The sequence below is a fragment of the Anas acuta genome, chromosome 1 (assembly GCF_963932015.1).
Source record: "Anas acuta chromosome 1, bAnaAcu1.1, whole genome shotgun sequence".
In the NCBI taxonomy this organism is placed as follows: domain Eukaryota; kingdom Metazoa; phylum Chordata; class Aves; order Anseriformes; family Anatidae; genus Anas; species Anas acuta.
The window spans coordinates 139,629,975-139,651,542 of NC_088979.1; the positions used below are offsets into that span (position 1 = coordinate 139,629,975).

The 21,568-nt window shown below is 38.2% G+C and overlaps 1 protein-coding gene across 1 annotated transcript in view; it reads right to left on the reverse strand.

The window, feature by feature from the left end:
- Nucleotides 1–21,568, reverse strand: part of LOC137844078 (caldesmon-like) — a 190,756-nt gene that overhangs the window by 150,021 nt on the left and 19,167 nt on the right.

Sequence of the window (21,568 nt, forward strand, 5' to 3'; positions counted from 1 at the left end):
CTCAAAGCTGAGAATTTTAATAGCTGAACTGCAGCAATTAATATGGATCCAAACCTGATTATTCCCTCATGATTCATTTTCTTAAAAATATCTGAGGGAATTCCCTGTTTGTTTTGGCTATAGACCAGCATGGTTCCTTGATTGTGGGATACCTCCAGTCAAAGATGCAAAAATGTTTGGCTTTTTCTGCATAGCCACTGGAGTGCATTTACACAGTTGTCAGTGGCAGCTTGTTTGTCTTTACAGGTACTTTGTGACTATTAAAGCAATAGAGCAGCCACCTCCAAGTAATAGCTAGGATGAATGATAACAGTTTGGGCTGTGTGCGGTAAGACTGGAAATTGCCTCTGAGAGATGCCTCAGCAGGAGGACTGGAGGGAGATTCTTGGGGAGTAGATATGGAAATCCCACATGGAATGAGGTAAACCATCTGGGAAACTGCTCAGGGGTGCTAGGGGCTCCCGATCTCTTTCATCCATAAAGGTGGCAAAAAGACAAAACTACAAATATCTGCACACCCAAAAAACAAAAGACTGGTATCTCAAAGTCAAACGCAGCTTTATTTTTCTATTGAAGAAAGATATCTTAAAAATGAGCTGGCTTCACAAACAACCTTTAATTAGACAAATACAAGGCATACCTTTCTTCTCCACCTAATGAACACAATCAGCATATGCGTTCAAGAGTATTAGATTAATAGAGACCAAGACATTTGACTAAGCTCTACAAGACCACCTTGGAAATTATATGATGCTTCTTTCAGTGATGGTGTGTATTTTTGCACTGTTCTTAATCCATAAACAGGGGTTTTGTGGGGTGGTACTTATCTGAGAGAATTTGTGGGGCTTTGCTTATAATCCTATACTGCCTGTCAAATTAGGTTTTTTTAAGATAGCATGTGATGGAAGGATGGGAGAATGAAAATCTCAAAAATAAATACAGTACTGTGCTCCACCTTGACTGAATGCAACTTGTACCCTTATTGCTTTACCAAAAAAAAAAAAAATGAAACACTTCTGTTGGTCCAAGAACTGCCAAGACAGAAAACAACAGCCATGTCCAGCTGAGGCAGCAGTTCCTTCAATAAACTAATCTGGACCTTCCTAAAACAGCATTGCAGTAAGTGCTGAAGTACCCCATGCTTTCAGAGGTGCGCCAAATCCAGGATAGCTAGGCAAAGGGATACAGATTCTCAGAGCATCACAGATGCTTCTGAGCATGTTTCTGGATTGTCTCAGCTTCAGTTAATCTCCTATTAAAAGCAATAGCAGTTGAATCTGCTAATCCGGAGAAAAATCTAGAGCCATCTTTGCACCAATAAAACACAAAAATACTCTGGTCATTTATAAAATCCAAGGACTGACATGGCTTTCAAGAATCATGCAGCTTCCCTAAGTGATCCAGTTCTTTCAGGAGTAATTCAGATTTTGCATTGCTTACTCCACATAGTTCGCTCTAGCCATGAAATACAGAAATGCACTATCATCTACGTATGATGAGGAAAATGAAATCTAAAGGTGCAATATAGCAGAGCTAAGCATCATTAACTTCTGGAACTTCCTGGTTGCTGAGATATTTCAGAGATAAAGCTCCAAAGGTGGACATTAGTCTTAATCAGAAGAACATCTAATTTCCATTGCTTTCATTTAGGCTTGTTTCCTGTGATACGTTAACGTCAGCACCTCATTCTTAAGTGCCCAGATTCACAAGGTGCTTAAGCATGCTCCTAACCAACCAAACAAGATTACTCACCTACTTAAAGTTAGGCACACGTTTGTTGAGGCAGAGCCAAAATATACATGCACATACATATACCTGACCAATAACATATTTTTCTTCCATAGGCTGTTTCTATTCTGTAGTCCAAAATGCAGTAGCAATATATATATATATAAAATAAAGTTTCGTTATGCCACATCTTCAAGAATTCCTCAGTAAAACTCAGTGACTATTATACATAATATAGTTTCTAGTTATGATGGAATTTACAATGCATAACATCTGTGCCCACAAAGATACAAAAACCTGAATTCTCTCCTAAAAAGCAGCAATAATGAAACATCTCTCTGAAAGACCTTGCAAATTAGTGACCACTAATGACTAGGCAGGATATGAAGCAGAAGAACAGTTTATCCACTTGTAAATGTACTTTTACTGCTTATACCATATAGCCTCTAAAATATTAAATGCAAAAGACACCATCAACAAGTTAGTTTGCTGGAGGATGAACAAAATTGATTAAATTTACACAATCTCTGGATGCCATATGTACTGAAAAGCTGAGAGGGCTTCAAAGATTTATCTTGCATTTCTTTTCTAAATAAGGCTAAACTATGAGACAAATGGATTTCCCAATCTATTTCTTCAGTCTTTCCTATAGTCCATCTCACCAGTATACCTACTTACATACTGACCAGCTATGAACAAAACTAAAATTACCAGGCTGGAGAAATAGAGGAATGGGTACAAAACCCAAACAGCAGAAGAATATAAACTTTCTCTTCCTCTTCATGTGATTAGTACTACCTTTCTTCCATAATTTTACAGCTAGAGATAGCTAATTCCAAACACAGAAACAGACTATTTATATTTTTATAAGCAAACTGTATCTTTGTTTTTCCATTGTTCTTTTCCAAGATTAAATTATGTTCTTCCTAGGAAGGAGGAAATGATCATTTTCCAGAAAATAAAGCCATTACAGCTTAGATCATAATGCATTCATCTATCACAGTCTAATATTTTTGAGAAGTTCATACCATTTCAATTTTATTTGACTACTATGATATGCAAGCTGGATTCTCTAGGTTGTATTAGCATAGTCTCCCTCTCCCTTCCTCACAAATAAATAAATGGTACACTATAAAATAATAATTAAAAAAAAAAAAAAAGTCTTCTGAGCTAGTCCTTAAAACCCTAGGGTGCCTGTAAATTATTCAGATTAATTTAGAGCATGACATTTTAATGATTTTTAGGCCGTTCGGGTGACATGAATGAACATGAGCTCTCATTTACTGTTACACTGATGCTTGTTTTATATCAGCACAACCCAACTTGCGTGAGTACAGGACATGCAAAATCAGGCCTGAGTTCTTAGGAAGAAGAGCTGCAGGGCTTCACACACATCCCATTTCACAAATACTGTGGCCTAGGGACTGGCCCCTTCCCACGTTGGTACATAATAGGATTAAGATGCTACATGTTTATTGGAAAGTAGGATGAGGCACTGGAGTTTCTCGAAGCAAGGGAATCCTACTGGGCCTGTTCTGTGGTTTTAAACATGGGAAGGAAAACTTAAATGATAGATCCTGCAATAGCAAACAAAAATGATGGCACCAAGAACTACCTAGTTTCTCTCTCTTAGGAAGGGATTAATCATCTTTTCTATAACCCAGATATGGAAAAATGCCATACCCTTTGAATTTTGGTTTGGCCAAAATGCTGAGGACAACTCCCCCATTAGGGCACAAACATTTGAATATAGAAAACAAACATGAATTTCTGAATATCCTTGGAACCCTTGTTCAGGGCTACTAAAGCAGGCAGCACGAACAGCAGCCAAGCGAGTCATCAAAACCATATCAGGTATGGCATTGATTCAGAGGAAAGCAACATATGCACTAAATCACTTTATTTTCAAGCAATTCCAGCTGCAGGCATTCCCTGGGAATTCCTTGGCTTGGTTTTATCCAATGTCTGTGGTCAAAAGACCTGATAACCCAAGTGGACTTAGGCTGTAGACAGTTTAAATGAGGCAAATGGCAAAAATATCTTCCAATGCAACCAGTAACACCAAATTGAAATGCTCAATAGGGTAGTCATCCTTGGATGCAAATTTCCAACTCTTTCGTATCACCAGGCTGAAGACAGATGATGACAGATAGGTGAAATATGCTGCAGTTTATGCACTTTCTCGTGTGCTTTTGAAGACCATCCTCAAGATGTCATTTTTCACAATATTTATATTATGATTGTTTAAAGGAATTCAGTTAAAATAGCAAAACAGCAATTCTGCCTGCCACAACAATGTATTTGCTTTACCACTTTTATCTTACCTATTAAAATAAGTCCTTTAATTTCTGCTCCAACAGCATTTACAGAGATCTAAAGCATGTTTGCATGTTACCTCAAGAAAAGTAGCATTTTTTCTTCTCCTGTATTTTTCACCACTGATGTGAAAAGGCACAATTAGCTATAATCTATCTTAAAGTACAGCTCTTAGTCCCTTTCATAGCTCATAAATTAAGCTGAATTTCTGACAGTTGGTGTTAACAGGACAATAATGATAATAATATGCCATATCCAATTATGTAATGGGGGGGGAAAAAAAGCAACATGTTGTGCTGTTTCCTTGTCAATCTACAAAACACCATATATGCATTGACACTGCATGTATAGGTAGAAACCTGTGTAATAATCTCTGATCAGACATTTTTGGTTAGAACATCCACCACCTACCAACCCAACTGCCTTTATCAATTATGGTATCAATCATCAACAAATATCTGCATTTTTAAAAAAAGGGTAGCTTTTTGAAGGAATTTTAAGTCTCACTCCAGAGAAGGTCATGTCCTATTTTACACATTTTTCCCCTGACATTTTTGTTTCATGTTTTTCTTTGTAAGAGACAAAGATAGAGATTCTGTACATTTTTGTGGGACAACTCTATTTGGCAGCCAGCCAATTCCTAAGCCAGTATCAGCAGTGAATTTATAGCTCAAAGGAAAGAAAATTCTAAAGAGACAGGGTTTTGTGGGAGGGAGGTTTTGTTTGGTTTTGTTGTTTAAATCTGCAAAGCTGTTTTTGACAAGTTTGTCATCAGGTTTATAAAGGAAGGGTGGAATTTAAAGCATCATCTGCTCTAGCACCCAGCCACACCTTGCTGAGCCCCTCACTCATACTATCACTTCTGTCTCTATAGGTATTCCTACGTTGGTACATAGTTTCAGATTTAATCAGTGCCCTCTGCACATTTAAACTGACCATTGGCAATCTACATTATTAAATATATGTAATTTCTACTTCACACTTAGTTTGTTTAACTTAATTCTCAAGAGTTTCACTGTGTGCTGTTGATAGAATAAAATACAAACCAAACAACTTTTTGCCTAGACAGATTTTGCTACAGTGCTGAAATGCACCCTTTGTTCAAAAAGACACTGGGTTTCTAAAGCAGGGGTTGTCTAACAGGCATCAGGAGGACAATTACAGTTCTACAAGTGGGGAATGCACCGAGGATCAAACACGCAATGCTAGCAAATGCTGTGTTGACAGCAGGCACCCAGCATAACATCAGGACATCACCAGCAGGCTGAGAGCTGGATGAGCCTGAAGGTTGTGTCGGCAATACAGAGGCATAACACACAACAAAGCTGTAAAAGCCATGCATCTAGAGATAAAAGCACATCCCAAGATAAGGCAGCAAACTCATGGCAAAGCCTTGTTACAACTTCTGCTTACTCTTGAGCAACAAGAAGACAGCTAGACAAGTAGCCACGGCAACGAGTGCAGCAACGAGTGAGTATTAATGGACGTTCACACTTTCTGGCTGAGGCCGCTCTGGCTTCAGCTCATTCCCACGCGTTGTGGTGAGGCAGCCAGCAGTGAGTCATTTTTCCTAAGCATAGCTCCTGATCGATCCTAGCAGCCAAGCATATACATGAGCATGCAGGACATGGTCCCTTTCCCTCTAATCCATCCTTTTTCACATCAGTGCCCAGTGCAAGGAAAGCCCATGGAGCAACAACTCCTCAGGGTCAGTACCTGACCCTGACACCGAGTACCGTGACACACCCTGTGCCCCACATCCTGCTTTTCTACCTCTGGCCAGCTCTGGTTCTGTGCTAAATACCAACTCCAGCAGGACAACTTCTGTAGCACTTCCAGAAAATGCAAGCACATGCCTTTCTATAGACTACAAAGCAGTTCTTTCCTGGTTTCGCTGCTGAAGATCTGCTACTTTTAAAGTACAGATAAATGCCCAGATAAATGAAGGCAACTTTTTATAGCTCAAAGTTATTTAAGTCATACAGTCTAAATCATACCCTCCTTTGTGAAGTGAGGTGCTTCTCAAAGACAGAATTCAGTGTTTTCTTCAGACTGGTACAGTTCATATCACATATAAATGAAACATTGGAAGATCTCCGAATATAAAGATGAGAAAGTCTCTCTCACAGGATCCCACAATCCCAGGAAAAAACCCAAAGGCAGGCACCTACAGCAACCAGAAGCAACTCAGACACTGTTCATGCAAAAGAGGGCAGCATATAACAGATATTCTGGATTTAAAAAAACATCAAATAGTGCCTTGGGAATAGGGGAGGGAAGAAAAGAAAAATAACATTTACAGGAAAACAGATCTATTGAAACAAGTTTGTTTTGAGACACTGTAGTTAAAGCATGTTTGGGAAAAAATTAATGAACCATCTGAAAAAGGTGCAGGGTTTTCTGTTGGTACTGCTTTTTTATTATTTGGTAGGAGTCTACTTTATTCCACAGATTTTAAGACATGTTTAAGATTCCATAGGTTTAGTATTACATCAATAATGGTTCATAATGAAATTCCAGGCAGTAGCAAAAAAAGAGATTTTGTGATAGAACTGCAGAAGATATGGATATGGGGCCCTTTGTGCAGATTTACTGATAGGAATGTTGAATGTAGGTTAAAATAACACGGTTGTCTGGCTCACTTGTGTGTGCTAAAATGTCATGTGACAAAGCACAAGTTATGCTATTACTTGAATCTTTTTAAAAGTTAATCTAATTCTGCCCTTTACTGGATTTTTCAAAACATTTGTCATCTAGTACAACTCTATTTACCATTTACTACTGTAAAAAGTATTTTTCCTGTATTCACATCCCATCCATCTCTGTGATGAATAACATTTCAATGGTTTTATCAGCATGCTTGATACTACTTGGACTGTCAAATTGTTGCCCTTCCAAGCTCAGTGTGGAAGAGTGGACAAATCAGTTGGTTGGCATCAGCTCTACTTTGGTGTTGGAGCTCAAGTTGTTTTTCCTTTTTGTGCTTCAGTTTCTCAGACTGACAAATGGGGAAACAATTCCAAGCTCCTTTGTAAAGAACTTTGAGATCAACACATGAAGAGCGATGCCTAACAGCTAGATTTTTATGCTATTTTACCTTATAGAATGAAGGTTTCTTTTTAAAGATTACTTAAAAATAATTAGAAAGGAAGTATCATCTTACAGCTACATAGGACCACACGTTACTGAGACTGTCCATTCTGTCCATTCTTTGTAGGTGGATAACCCAAGCCTGGGGAAGATGACCTATCAGAGCCCAAAGTGAGAAACTGTCTTCAGCAGATAGGAACTTTTATAAACCTAAACACATTCACTTTAACAACACTTTTAATTTGGGACTAAAAGAGAGTTTGGTATAGCATCTCAAATCATTGTTTTGCCTGATCCCCACCAATACTGTTGTTGGAAATAGCTGTTCACTTTCTTACTACTATGTTAAGGGCAGGAAAAGAAAGCAAAACATTATGGAAATGCTGAAAAAAAATAAAGTCAGTGGAACTATAAATTAAAAGAACAAACTTTGCTTTAAAATGCAGGCTGGGTCCGTTGTCAGATCTGTGATAAATCATGAATAACACCAGGGTGACACTTGACGACCAGCATGAAAAATAATAATAATGATTGAATGAGTTGCTGAAAGTCTCATCCTTTGAATACAATAACGTTTCTCTTGGGTCGCCCATCACTCCATCTTGCAGTGATGTTGGAAGCATCAGACAGAGCTGTCCTCACAGGATTTTCCTGCACATAGGGTCCTGACAATGCTAATTAGATTTTCACAAAATAAGGTCCTTCCACACAGAGAAATTCTCATTGTCACTGAGTTGGGAGAAGCACACAACCCAGCCTGATATATTGGTCCAAATCCCACAGTTCAAGCTTCCATAGAATTCAACTCTTGTTGCATGTGAATATCATACACAGCTCTTCACAAGTTAGTTTATTTTATATAGACATAAAAGAGGAAGTAACCTGAGCACTGAAACAGGCTTCTGATATAGAAAAAGTTTTATGGAGAACAGCAGAAAGAAAAACACAGTGGATCCCATCTTTGGTCCTTGAAAGGTCATGCTTTTATTTTAGTTAAAACTGATACATAAGAGTTAACATCTGAATCTTCTGTCAAGCTTTTAATTAGTGCCTTCCTGGTTTGTGCAGTCAAATTAAAAGTATGTGTAAATGAAGTTTTTCAAAAGCTCTCAATGATTTTGGCTGCCTGTGTTAAATTACTGCAATGGCATTTGATTTCCAGGGTAATGACAGCCAGGTCTAAAATATCCTAATCGGACATCCAAGAATCAAGGCATTTCAAAAATAACTTGGAGAAAAAAAATGCCCTTTGTTTTGGCCTCTTTTCCTTGACAGAAAGAACGTCCATTTGCCAAATTAAGTAAGGAGAAATATGAAAGCACAAACAGAACTTTGACCTATCACAAGAGCCAGACTATTGTTTTACATTGTATGACTGTCTGTGACAATATAAAATGTGAAATTAGCAAGACTGTTTGGAAGCTTTGAATTATGCACATACTCATTCACTTCAGAGGAATGGTGAATTGATTAAACCATCATAATTTCTGTGCAGAGTTCTCAAATCTGCCAACAACTACAAGCTGAAATAAGTAAGTCTGAAATATTATCTATATTGGAAATATAGATAATTTCTACTGCACCACTTATCATTATGTTCAATTGGAATCAATCTAAAGCACCAGGCACACTAGAACGTGCAATGGAAACACTCTGCATGTACAGACTAAATGTTTGTACTGGTTTTACAGACATCTAGTAGCCTAGGGTACTAGACATCCAAAAAATGGTGCATTACAACCGGAGATTATTGCTAAAAGCAGTCAACAGCCAAAAACGGTGTGACTGCCAGATCTCAGAATGGACAACTGGATAGGCCTGAACCTTCATCATCAACTTCAGCAAGGCCAGAAACTCAGCATTGGTTTCTTACATGTTAACTTCCACTTTTCTCAGAAATCACTATAATAGTTTAATTAATAGTTTAATTTCTTGACTTTAAAGGAATTATGAACAGTTACTATGACCATATTTTTGAAGTTTGTTGTTTTTGTTTTTTTTTAAACAAAGAACTTGGTTTTGAATAAAATCTAAAAAAGTCTAAATTCCTTGATGTTTCATAGACAAACTATTTCACGATATGTTTGAAAACTCACTGAAGACCTTTCATCAGACCCTTCATCCTGTGACTACCAAGGACCAGTGCTGCCAAATAACACCCTTACATCTTTGTTTTTGTAGAACAGCCAGGACCGTGCATGCTATGGAATGGATGTAAAGGACTTCCCTGCTCCACGGAGCCCCAGACTCCAGCTCTATTAATCCAACTACAGCTCCTTGGAGGAATCCTTTACATTGGAAGTTATGAAAATAAAGGTAAAATATATGCTTACACATCATAAAAGTGAGGTCTTGTTCCATTTTAGACTACAAGATTAAAAAAAAAATATGCCATGAACAATAAAATGGAACGTACAAACCCCTAACCAATAAAGGATTATGCACCATGGAGCTGTTTCTGGTCAACTTTCCTCATAAAAAATGAAAAATTCTTCTGAAATGTACAAAGTCAGCATTTCTGATACTTGTCAGCTTCCCTATACCCTTTCTATATGCAGTAGACATTTTAGGTTTTTTTCCAGCTGACAAAAAAAATGCATGTCAAGACTATCATATGTTCACCTGTGACTAGCCTACTAACCCTGAATCATGTTTCTAGTGTTCCCTTTCCCAATTCCTGTGTAAATTATGATAAAATTCTCAGGCTTACTATGCCTCAGTCTCTTCTGTGGAATCTGAACAATACTTTCAATGAGGTTTGGCACAAAACTCAGATTTGCAAAGATCCTTGGGACCTTTTATATCAGAAGTGCTTTTACATGTAATGGATTATTAATGACATTTTACCAAATGCAAAAGGATTCAAAATTTGAGTGACAAGATGACTTTTATTATAAGCAGCTTTTTAATTCACATTTAACCTTCAGCAAACTAACAGTCTTCCTGAGAACGTGTGGTCAGATTTAACTTCAGATTCTAAAATTTCTGGGGACATTTACTATTCCAACAAAAATTCCTCAATATGTTGCACACCTTCCATAGCACCTACTAATAATTTGTATCAAAACTAAAACAAAACAACCTCAAAAACAGTTTATATGAATATATATACACACTAACAGTTGAATCAAAGAGAAAAAAAGAGTAATTTCAATAGATAAATAAGCCTCAGTTTACTAGACACTCTGTTCAAGGAAAAATGTTTTCTTCTCTTGGAAGCTGAGCTATTCCTCAAATTTTCCATATTCAAGGCACCCTGATAGCTTCTCTTTGTTTTCTGCTTTTAAGACAATACAGATTGACCTTTGACTTTCACACTAGCTTGCAGCAAGTAGGAAGTACTTTCCTAGACCATGAAGTCTTTCCCTACACTGTAGAAAATATATCTTTTTTAAAGTAAGTTGTTGCTCAACTGAGTTCACTTTGCCCTGCAAGGAACTCCCAATGGGAGAGAAAACATTTTCATACTCCAGGGTGATGGGAGGATTATAATTGCAGCTACATCTCTCTACCTAATAATGAATGAAACCTCCCTCTTGGCAGGCAGTACAGAATTGCCCCATGGCTGAATGAGCATGCCTCACTGCTGACCCAGTCCTCAGTTTACATGCATGCAAAACAGAGCCTGACTGGGCATGACAAAAAGAACATGAATAATTCACAGCAGCAATAGTCAATGTGAAACAGCAAAGGGCTCTCCCAGAGAGGACAGCCACTCTCCCATCCTCTGATCCTGCAGAGATTACAGAGTAAATGTTCTACAAAGATGTCTAGCAACATCCTTGTCCTTATCGTTCACATGCCTTTTTGCTCCTAATTGCACTCCATGGTTAGCCTCTGTCTAGCTAACAGCCTTTCCTTCTTTTGTACAGTTATTTCTGTGAATCTCTGATTTCTTGTGTGCAGTTGTAAGCCCCTCTCTACAAGTCTATCATTTCCCAGAGCAGCCACTGTCCTGCAAGGTGAGTACTATCACCCTGAGGAGAGACCCAGCTCATTTCCCAAATGTGCTAGCCACTGCTAAAAACCACTCACCTTACAAATGAAAGGCAAAGGCCCTTTCAGCAGAGAAATAGGTGCCTCCTGCAAGAGAGATCCCAGGTTCTGAATCTGGAGACAGCGACAATGCCTCTATTTTCCTGGTGTGTGGTCAGTAAGAGATAGACTTCATATACCTCTATGCTCAGTGCTTGCTGATGGCCAGAACTGTTCTTCAAGGGTCACCTTTTCTGCTTAACTCTGCCCAGGCTGTATATAGGCATTCCTCTTGGGGACCAAGATACCGCTATGCCAGGGAAGAACATCCAACCTTTCTATTCAGTCACACCCAAACCATTACTACCATCACAGGCATCAGCCATAGTTTTCAAAAATATGAAACCTAGCCATATGCGAAAAGATTCAGAAGAAAACTTGAAGGGAAAGGTAGTGTGTTGAACTGTAGGCAGCACTTTACCCATTGGATTACACAGATCTCACAGTGCTTTGTTGTTGCATCTGAGGGGGAAGCAAAACATTTATGCAGCTTTGGTAGAACAATTCTGCTTCTGCAGCCCTAGAGAAGTTAATGTCACATAAATCTGTATGTTTTACTAATGGCATCATATATCTTCCCAGGCATTTCTAATTTACCCTTTGTCGAGCTATCTAGGTACTTTATCACATGAGGTTACTCTGTGTCATGTATTAATATTAAGACACTGTGCCTCGTCTTTCATAGGAAAGTACATGTTCTTATCTAAATTGCTGAGACTAATAACTTGAAATATTGTCCCTGCAAAACATACTTGAATGCTGTATATTCAGATAACTAGCACTCTTTTTTTCCTCCCCTCCCAGTGAGCGAACATAAATTAAGTCTCAACAGAAATTAACCCAAGAATAAGCTGCAGTCCCAGTTTGGAGGCAGGGAAGAAGGAAACTCCTGCCTCATCTGACTGGGTCCACATGCCACACCAGGCAGGGCTCACAAGGACAGTATGGTCTTTTAGTTCCCCAGCACATCCATGCCTTCAGAAATGTGTGCTATTAAACAGCTCGTCTTTCCCCCTGGAAGTTTCTTCATCACCAGTAAACAGTATTGCACATTGCTCAATCCATTTGGTTGAGTTTGTTCTTTGAAACTTGGGTACGTGACAGTTCAGATTGTTTTCAACTGATAACTGGCCTAAGGATGCCCCTTTGCTTATTACTTCTGATCCAGATAAGCATTTGGCTGTTTAATCAGCTGCAAAGCTAAAGCAGAAAAAGAGAACACTCCAAAACCTTACAACCCCATGTACTTAATTTAGCCTAAAAATAATTTCTGGGCAGAAAGAAAATTTAATTAACTCTTTTCTATAAAAGTGTATGGTAAGATGTGTAGCAAGATCTTATGCATTCCTTTGAAGTTTGTCATACATTCCTGAATACCTTTGACAGTCTAAGAAGTTATGTGTCTGCTTCTGATTAGATAATTGAAATAAATCTACACCAAATAAATTCAGATCTCTTAAAATAAACTGCAGAGGTACGTGAACTTTGCAAAATGCATGTAGTACTTCAACCAAAAGGCATTTCTGCAAAAATCAGCTATCAAGAAAGAATTCATTTCTTTATTTCCATGTGTGCAGACTGCAGTTATTATCCAAGTTTTAATCCAGGTTTAATACTAGTCAGCATCAAGTACAGTTCCTACATGACCTGAAAACCAACACAGTAGAAGGAAATCACCTTTTACACTTATTGCTCTCTGCATTTCACCCCTTAGCATTAAATGTTCCTTAAAATTAGAAGATACCCATGTCAGGCACACCAAGTCTAGCAAATATTTGTCCACCACTTCAGCTTGAGACTAGACTGCCAAACCTGGATGACAATACATAGGGAAGACCACCTTACATAATCAATCTCCATTCATTACACCCAGCCCAGCAAGCCACCAAAACCAATCAGCATCATGGTTTTCCTGCCAGCCTACAAAGCTGGGAAAGGTCTCTAACATGTTATATTTGTAATATAGACTAGAATACAATATAATACATAGAAGCAAACATTACATAAACTGGAAGATGACAACAAAAGTACATGGCAATACATGAAAAGAAGAATATGACTGAACACAACTGAGTAGTAACTGGTTAAAGTCATGTAGCTACCGAAGATTCAAAAAGCACACAAAACTTTGCTTGAAATTCTAACAGTGACCACATAAACCCAAGAAGTGCTGCTCAGATGCATCTTTTCACATGCTTGCTGCACAGGTTGTCCTGCCAATAATTTTGCAATGGCCTCCTGAAGCCACATGCAGGAGGACAGGCACAAAGAACTCAAGATGTATCATCTTGATAAAGTTCCCCCTAAACAGACAGCAAGAAGGCCAGAGACCTAAACACATTTTAAACTTCTACAGAATGACAGGTCTTGCAAAGATGTCAAGACGACACCATATTAGCTGCTGCCAGAAATGTCTTTGGAAACATTATCCAAATAACAGTCACAGAGTGCTGGTATTCCCTTCATCCTTGTTCCCCAGACACTGGAACTGCCAGGTCCAACAGCACAGCAAATAAACAAGGCCACTTTAGGCAGTGGGATGCCAAACAAAGGCCTTGTTGAAATCAGTCCCAGACATCTGTCTGCGTGACTTAGGAGCAAGGCTGGTCCAAAGCACAGCTGGTGTTGAGGAGATGTACAGAGACTTGAGGAACGTCCCAGGGTCACCAACCCTGCACGAAGGTGCATGAAGTCATAGAACTGATGAAGTGCTTGACATTTATGGGGAGACATCAAGAAAAAGTGATGAAAGATGTAAAGGAGAAGCCTAGACAAGCACTTGGTTTAAAATATAGCTTTAAGTCAATTGAGAGTAATTTAAAAATATGTCACGGAGTCCCACCAAGAAGTCAAGCCTCATCCAATTATTGGGCAAAGAACAGAAGCAGAAATTCTGAAGATATGGTCAAGATAACAAATTCCTACATTACACGTGGGTCCATCTCCTTTGAGCTAACCAACATCTACTAATGAAAGCTTACTTTTGAAGCTGCAAGTGATGGCAGATCCACCATCTTTTACTTTGTCCTGTTTTGAACAACAGGGCAGGAAATTTACATTTAAAAAAAAAAAAAAACACATCTAACATCATTTAAATATACTGCATTTCATTTTTTTTCCACCACTGGAATGCATTAATTATTACTGGCTTTTGGTCCATTAAAATACACTATGTTCCACACACACACACACACACTCAATCTACTCTACCATCAGATACTTGAAATGTTCATGCTAAAAATTAAAAATATGTTTTCCACCAAGTGGAAGTGTGCCACAGCTAACAGAATTGTGGCTACAAGGCTATTAAACATTATCACATATAAACAGAAATACAACAGCCTTCAAAATCTGTTACAATTTGTCACCTCCAGTAGTGCCAAGAGCTGATTTTCTGACCTCAGTTTCATAACTATCATCCCAACCACCAGCTCATCTTCTGTTTGTTCCTTCCTACTCTGCCACAGCTTTATTTCAGACTGTTTCTTTAAAAGACTGCACCCATCTTTCTTATTTCTCTCTTCTCTATCACTCCTGACAGCTCCACCTTACTGTCCCCCAAACTTGGGGATCCAATGCTATCTTCATCTTTTCTCACCTTTCCTCTCAAATTCAACACTCTCTTATGAAATTCCACTGGCATTTCTCACATTTTTCTCTTAGTCCTCAGGAGTATAAATGTAAATTAAAACAAAAAAAAAAAAAAAAAAACACTTTGCTGATTCACCTTTGTAGCTTTTTCTTTGCAACCTTCCACATTACTTGGGATTATAAATGCCACAGCAAAAAGTGTTTCTTCCCTTGCCCTCTTTTCTGAGCATACCACAAACACTCCTTTAATCCTTTCACAGGCTTTCCATCTTGAATTGACAGAAAATTAAAGATTTGTTTCCTCATTTTTTTCATCTCTTTCAGTCTCCTATACTCCATCTCAGTCTTCTTGTCACCATACAATCTCCTTAGCCAACCAAGCGCCCTCACCCAGTTCTGTAAAGAGGGAAACAAGGCAAAGCAACAGTTCCCTTAGACTGATACATCACTCCAACATGACGTGGCTGCAAGCCCATAGGCTGCAAAACAAAGGGCCAGAAGTTCAGGGACAGGTAACCGTGGTGTTACATATTCCACCATGGGGAGCTTCTACCATGAGCCCAGGAAGGAGAGGGGCTGCAAGAGCCAGGTCAGAGCTTCCCAGTGTTGGCCACCTTCTGCCATGGCATTGAGTCTGCACACAGAACAGCCTAAGGAAACACCTCTTATATTCCTGTGACCTGAGCATAATTTAAATGAGAATTTGTTGCCAGTTTCCTCCTAATTTTTTTCAGTGTGTAACCATGTTTGCACCATCATTTCAACCCTTCACAGACCATTGTGCCACACTAGAGATTAACACCAAGATCAAGTTTTGAAAGTACATAATGTCGTTTCATTTCTACAACAACTGCTTGTTTGGACAGTGCCAAAGACTTTGAAATTCAGCAAAAGCAGAGCCTCAGTATTCAAGATGGGGTATCTCTGATCAAACAGAGAGTGCTTGCATGTCCACCTCTCCAGAATCTGTAGATAAAAATGAAAAGTGCTAGTAGCTATGACTAGGATGTGAAGTACAGGGTCTTTTCCAATTCCATAAAAGGAGCCTCAAGGTGACTAGCTTTGGAGGCAACATCTCAAGACAGGTAAGATGGTGTTCAAAGTCACTAAAAAAAATACTAAAATACATCTGCCCTGATTTATAGAGAAAAGTTAGAATATATACATGAAGCAACTAAAAAGAACAGGGTTTAAGTCATGCCTGTATGTGGCTACAGAAGTTAATCAGCAGCCACTAATTATGTGTAGTGACAAATATATAGTGCTAGTTTGTAATACTTTATTCCTAAAACTCTAAAGGCAAAATTAATATGAAATGTACAGAGAGCTCACTGCATAAACTGTAGATTAGAGTGGGTATTTAATAACACTTTCTTGTTCTATTATGTCACTGAGTTACCTAGTGTCTCCTGAAACATTTTGTAATTAGAGATTATATCATTAGTGGTTATTAAAACAGCTTGATCTTGTTTGGGAGATGCAGCAGAGCAGCACATCTCTCATTTGATGTTATCTTTCTCCAACTTATGTTAGTGAGTCATTAATGTGACAGTTAAATCGACACTGAATTCCAGCCTAAGAATTTCCATGAAAGCACCCATTCAGAAAAGCCTCCAGTGCATACCTTGCTTGTCACTCCCAGCCTCCGGTTCCCTAATGCACGGGACCACCAAGCCACTTTGCAGCAGGCCAGTATCAGCCTCATGTTTCTTCTGTAAGAACTCATTATTTCCTTACATTCTATTTTGTGTTTCTTGTCTTTCCATATGTCTCTAGACTACTTTTCTATAAGAACTCCTCCAGACAGAGACTATCACACAGTTTATGAATCACTCTAAGAAAATATTCCTCTTAGGGTTTTAATTAAACAAGTTTGGCACTTTTTACAACACACTCAAGCTTCAGGTGTGATCAGAAATATTCTAGCATGTCTAGCAGGACTCGTGAGCTTAGTGCACACGTAGCCCCCAAGTCAGTTTTTATGTAGCACACCTGAGGGGACTTATGAGCTGAGTGAAAAAAGGAAAGAAACTGCAGGGCACTGTGACGTATAGTAGATGTCACATTTTGTTAACAGCATCAAGAGATGAAGAATCACCAAAACTTTATTCTTGCAGTAGTTCATTACCCTGAATGTAAAAATGTGTGTCTAATTTACTTGTCTGGCTTCAGGTTCCAGCTATTAGATAGGATTTTCTCTGGTAGAATCATAGAGCCTTTTAGTAGCCAATATTTCTCCCTGAGGAGGTACCAAGATTTGATTTTTATTAGTCTTCTACATGGTTCATACACAGAAGATACAATTCCTCATTCCGTTTTTCTTGTTCCTGGATATATGATTTTGCGTTTGGCTGCATGACAACAATTTATCTGAATAGACTCCCTTTATTGAGTGATACAGATTGTGCTGTACAGCTGCCTTATCTTCACTGCTCACTATCCCCCCACCATCCTGATCTTTGTATCATCTGTGCCTTTTATCTGAATCATAAGTAGCAGCAGCTGTAGTATCTCCCAGCAGAAGTTCTCCTTAACTTTTGCTCCTTGTTTCCCTTTTCCTGAGGTTTCCAGTTCTGGTGTGTTATCATAAAAACTGTTCAAGAGAGACTAGTATGTCTGATGCATGTTTCCAAAAATCACGTCTGAATTCTAGAGGGACCATCTGCTTTAAGGTTACCAAACAGAACTACTGTCAGTAAGAGACAGGCCTCCCTTGCTAACCCATTTCACTTGAAAAACCCCAATGGAGCTGTGGTACTTTTCATATCGGAAAGGAGTGTTTATGGGAGTTATGGGTTACAGAAGTAGATCCACAATATATTTTGTTGACCTTGGAATATATCCCACCATTGATTTAACGTACAAAGCTTCCAGGGCCTACTTCTCCCCACAGTCTGTAAAAACCTTCCAAACCTTTTTCAGTAGGGGACAGAGTAAGGACATCATTCCTCTTCTGAGTTCCAATGTGTAAACTCTTTCCTTTATTTATCAAATACATTATTTTGGAAATTTATAAGTAACAACTAAGCAAATCCAAAAACTTGTAGGTATGGGACAAGGGAGACCACAGAGCTTCCAGAACCATTAAGTAAGCCCAAGGAAATCTTTAAAGCACCATTCTAGCAAATAATTTGCAAGTAGGTGGAAAAATGCAAATATTTGATAAATACTTATATTTTTCCCTAAGGTTTCAAAGACAATAATGAAACTGTACACCTGGACAACCTGGAGCATTCCCAGTGCCAACTGCATGCTCTTAACCTCTACACTCTTAACTATATAAATGTGTAGTGCATTTGGTGAGTAGATATTTATATGCACTTCCTGTTTCAATGCTAACTTTTTAGTTACTGGAAAAGAACCAGAAGGTCTCCATTCTCTTGGGAATCATTTTCCATTAAAAGAGGTTTTAGATAGACTATTTGTTTTTTCAGATTTGGAAAGAAAAGCTAACAGAGTGTGTATTTTGATTATTTTTAGTCTTTTTACAATAACAGTCAAGGACTAAATGGCTGGAAATGTTTGTAAATTTATTTTTTTCTGATCTACCTACTGACACCTGATGCTGCTTTGTGCCAGTGGAACACAGTTTCCTTAGACAAGACCCTGACAGCTTTTTACCTGAGGGAAAAAATAAATAAATAAATGAAAATAAAAATAAAAAGCAATCTCTCTAGAAAAAGCCAGCAGTTGCACAAGTATGGAGTCTGCACAAAGCCCTTCCTTCTTCCTAACAGCTGGGCTCCTTCAGGGCAGGGTGAAAGTCTGATAAAAGCTTCTGTTTAGCCTATCTCCTTCTAGAAATAAAATGAATTCAATTTCAACACACCTCATCCAGCAGTCCTCCTAACCAGGCTTCCATGAACTTGTATTTAAGGAAATAATATGAGTGACAACAATTCTGAACACCAGGGTACCTTGCCAGCAACATGTTCTGCCATGAGGGAAATCAGAGAATAACCTCCAACTGGACAACCAAGTAGGAAGTGAAAGTCTCACTGCTTCATTTTATTACTGCGTTGGGCTTGCCAACTTCAAGAATCCTTGTAGAAAGAATTGAAAATCTAAAAACCCTAGGAAGGATGGCAACAAATCAGCAGTCTAAAAATAACTTTGCAGGCATTGTTTTAAGAGAATATTCCAGATCACAACATTCAGAAACTTTCTTGAGTGGCCAGGATTTCAAAGGGAGGACAAACTGGAGGAAAGGAAGAGGAGTTAATGCATAGGCTGGTGATTTAAGCATCCCCATCTGAACCAATATTCTATCTTTGCTTATGTGAATAAGGATCCAGGGTAAACTTAATTTTAAAGCACGCATCTGGATTTGTACCAGTGAAAGCAAGAAAAGAATGTCTGCTTTTGGTGAGGTGTGGCTCCTGAAAAACCTTGATTCTACACCCAAATTGTCACTTAGTTAAATTGGTTCATGATTTTAGCAGTGCTTACAGAAATATCAGCACCACATTCAACTGGTGACAGTGACAGTTTTTACATTTAAAAATCTGCACTGATCATACATGTACATCAGTCATTCACTGAAGTTTCTTTGCTTTGGATTTTCTTTAACCTGCTAGTCACCATAGTATAATTTCTGAAGATTTAAGGAAAAGAGTAACAGTGAAGGAATTAAAGCCTCATACGCTATTTGGACACTTTTAGCAGACGGCAAAAATTGGTCCAACAATAGAATTTTCTGCATTTAGAGGAATTAATCCAAATGTGAAAAGAAAAATCAACAAGTTGCTTCAAAAGAAAAGAAGCCAATTGTATCCTATGTAACCATAGCCACATCTCTTTAAGTATGTGCATTAATATAAACTCTTTTCTCTCTGTGGGACCTGCCTGCCTGACTTTATATCACTGTTTCATTGCACCACAGGTTTCATTCTTTCAGCACAATGTTGAAAACAACCTCATTGAACACGCATGCTTCAGAGGTTACTGCAGGATGACAAGCTGAGTGAATTTGGTACTTATGAAAAATGTTGGATAGACAGACCTGAATCTGAAGTCCTCTATTTAGAAGAACTTATGGTACAGGCTAAGCATTGCAGATTTCATTATACTTCCCTAAAGATGTAACTAAATCCTGAGCTATAATCTACTTGTGATTAGCATGACTATAAATGAGTGTATGGAAAGAATATGTCTAAAAACTCAATTGAAAAATATTTTTTCAACATTACTTGAATATACTGTTGTACATGGCTTAAGTCACAGTGGAGCCATCAGACAGCAACAGCATTTGGTAACTCCTGTGACATCGGCTGGATCTGACCTTACAATTCTGCATCATGCTCCATGCCATACAGTCCCCAGAACTTCAGATCATGCAGTCTCATTCAGCAAGTGTCTCTAAAAATGAGCCATCCAAGAATAGCTCAGGAACTAATTTCAAAGAGAGCCTGTAATTACAAGCTTCTGGTATGTGTTAATATTTTTTAGTTACCCAATTCAATGATTATTTTTTTCAAGATTCCAAGTCACAAAAAAAAAAAAAAGTCCAGTTTTGCCCCCACTGCATAGACATGCTTGAAAGGAAGAAGACCAAATTGTCTGGCACTGCCTGTATAATACAGAACATGCACCACAAGAGGCAGCACTTGCTGAGTTTAGGGTTGGTGAAGGAAGTTAACATCTTTGCATCCTATTAAAATCTCCCTATAATTAACTCAGCACTTTATTTGGACACATTTTTGTGTCCAAATTGAACGAATGCAGAGATATTGTATTTGATTCAGACATTTCAAAGTAAAGCGTTCCTTTCTCCTTTTGGATAGGGGAGAAGTAATTTAACAGCAGTCAATCTCATTTTATGTGCAAATTCTTCTCCACACAGACACACAGATACTCTCACCAAATGTAATTTATCTGACTGAACCTGAGTGGATAAATGAAGACTTCTATGGATAGATGAAACCTTCTGTCAGCTGAACATGCACAGTCATGGTGGGGAAGGATGAGGTAGAAAGACGTGTTTTGACATTTCATCATTTGTCACTTTTTGAGAAACTTGCAAAAGACAGAGGGATTTCCAAAGAAACTAATATTCTTCAAATATATAAATTGTAAAACAACTTCAAATGAAAATGTGAGAGAAGTGAAAATTAAGGGATTTCTCCTGAGCCCTGGGCTTACACTACAAAGCCACCAAAATCTAATGCCTTCTTATGCCAGCTGAAGTGTCAGACCTTAAAGGCTTTTAATTCTGAATGGTTGCCTCCATGCTACAGCCAACCAGCTGCATCTCTTAACAAATTCAAGCCACTTTTTGTTACCTCAAAGACAGAACTTCTAAGGAGAAAAAAATAATCCCTCCAATTTATTTCATTTTAAAGAAAAAAATCTAACAGTCAAAGTTATTTTATTTTACAGTGGAAACACAAAATTATATCTTTTCAAGGTATTTCTATGAAGGAACACCACTTGGGTCTACTACATATGCAAAGACCATTTGATTCATTTTAGAATCCAAACTTCTTCATATAACTCTATAAGGCTTTGGGAGAGTACGTACTGTTGTGTGGCTTATGGTCATACTCTTATTTAAGATGCTGCTTGATAAATATGGACAGTGTAGCTCCTCCATACATTAAAACTGCTCAGGACCTTTTAGAAGTCAGGCTTCTGAAGGGACAAGGAAAAATGTAAGTCACTGACTACCAATGGTCCACCCTGTCTTCTTAAACAACCTAAAATACTAAAGAATTTCCCAAAGCATCAAAGGGTTTTATAAGCACAGTCTCTTAAAATCAAACTTTTTATATTGCCTTCTCAAAAGTCTTGCCAATGCTCATATAGGATG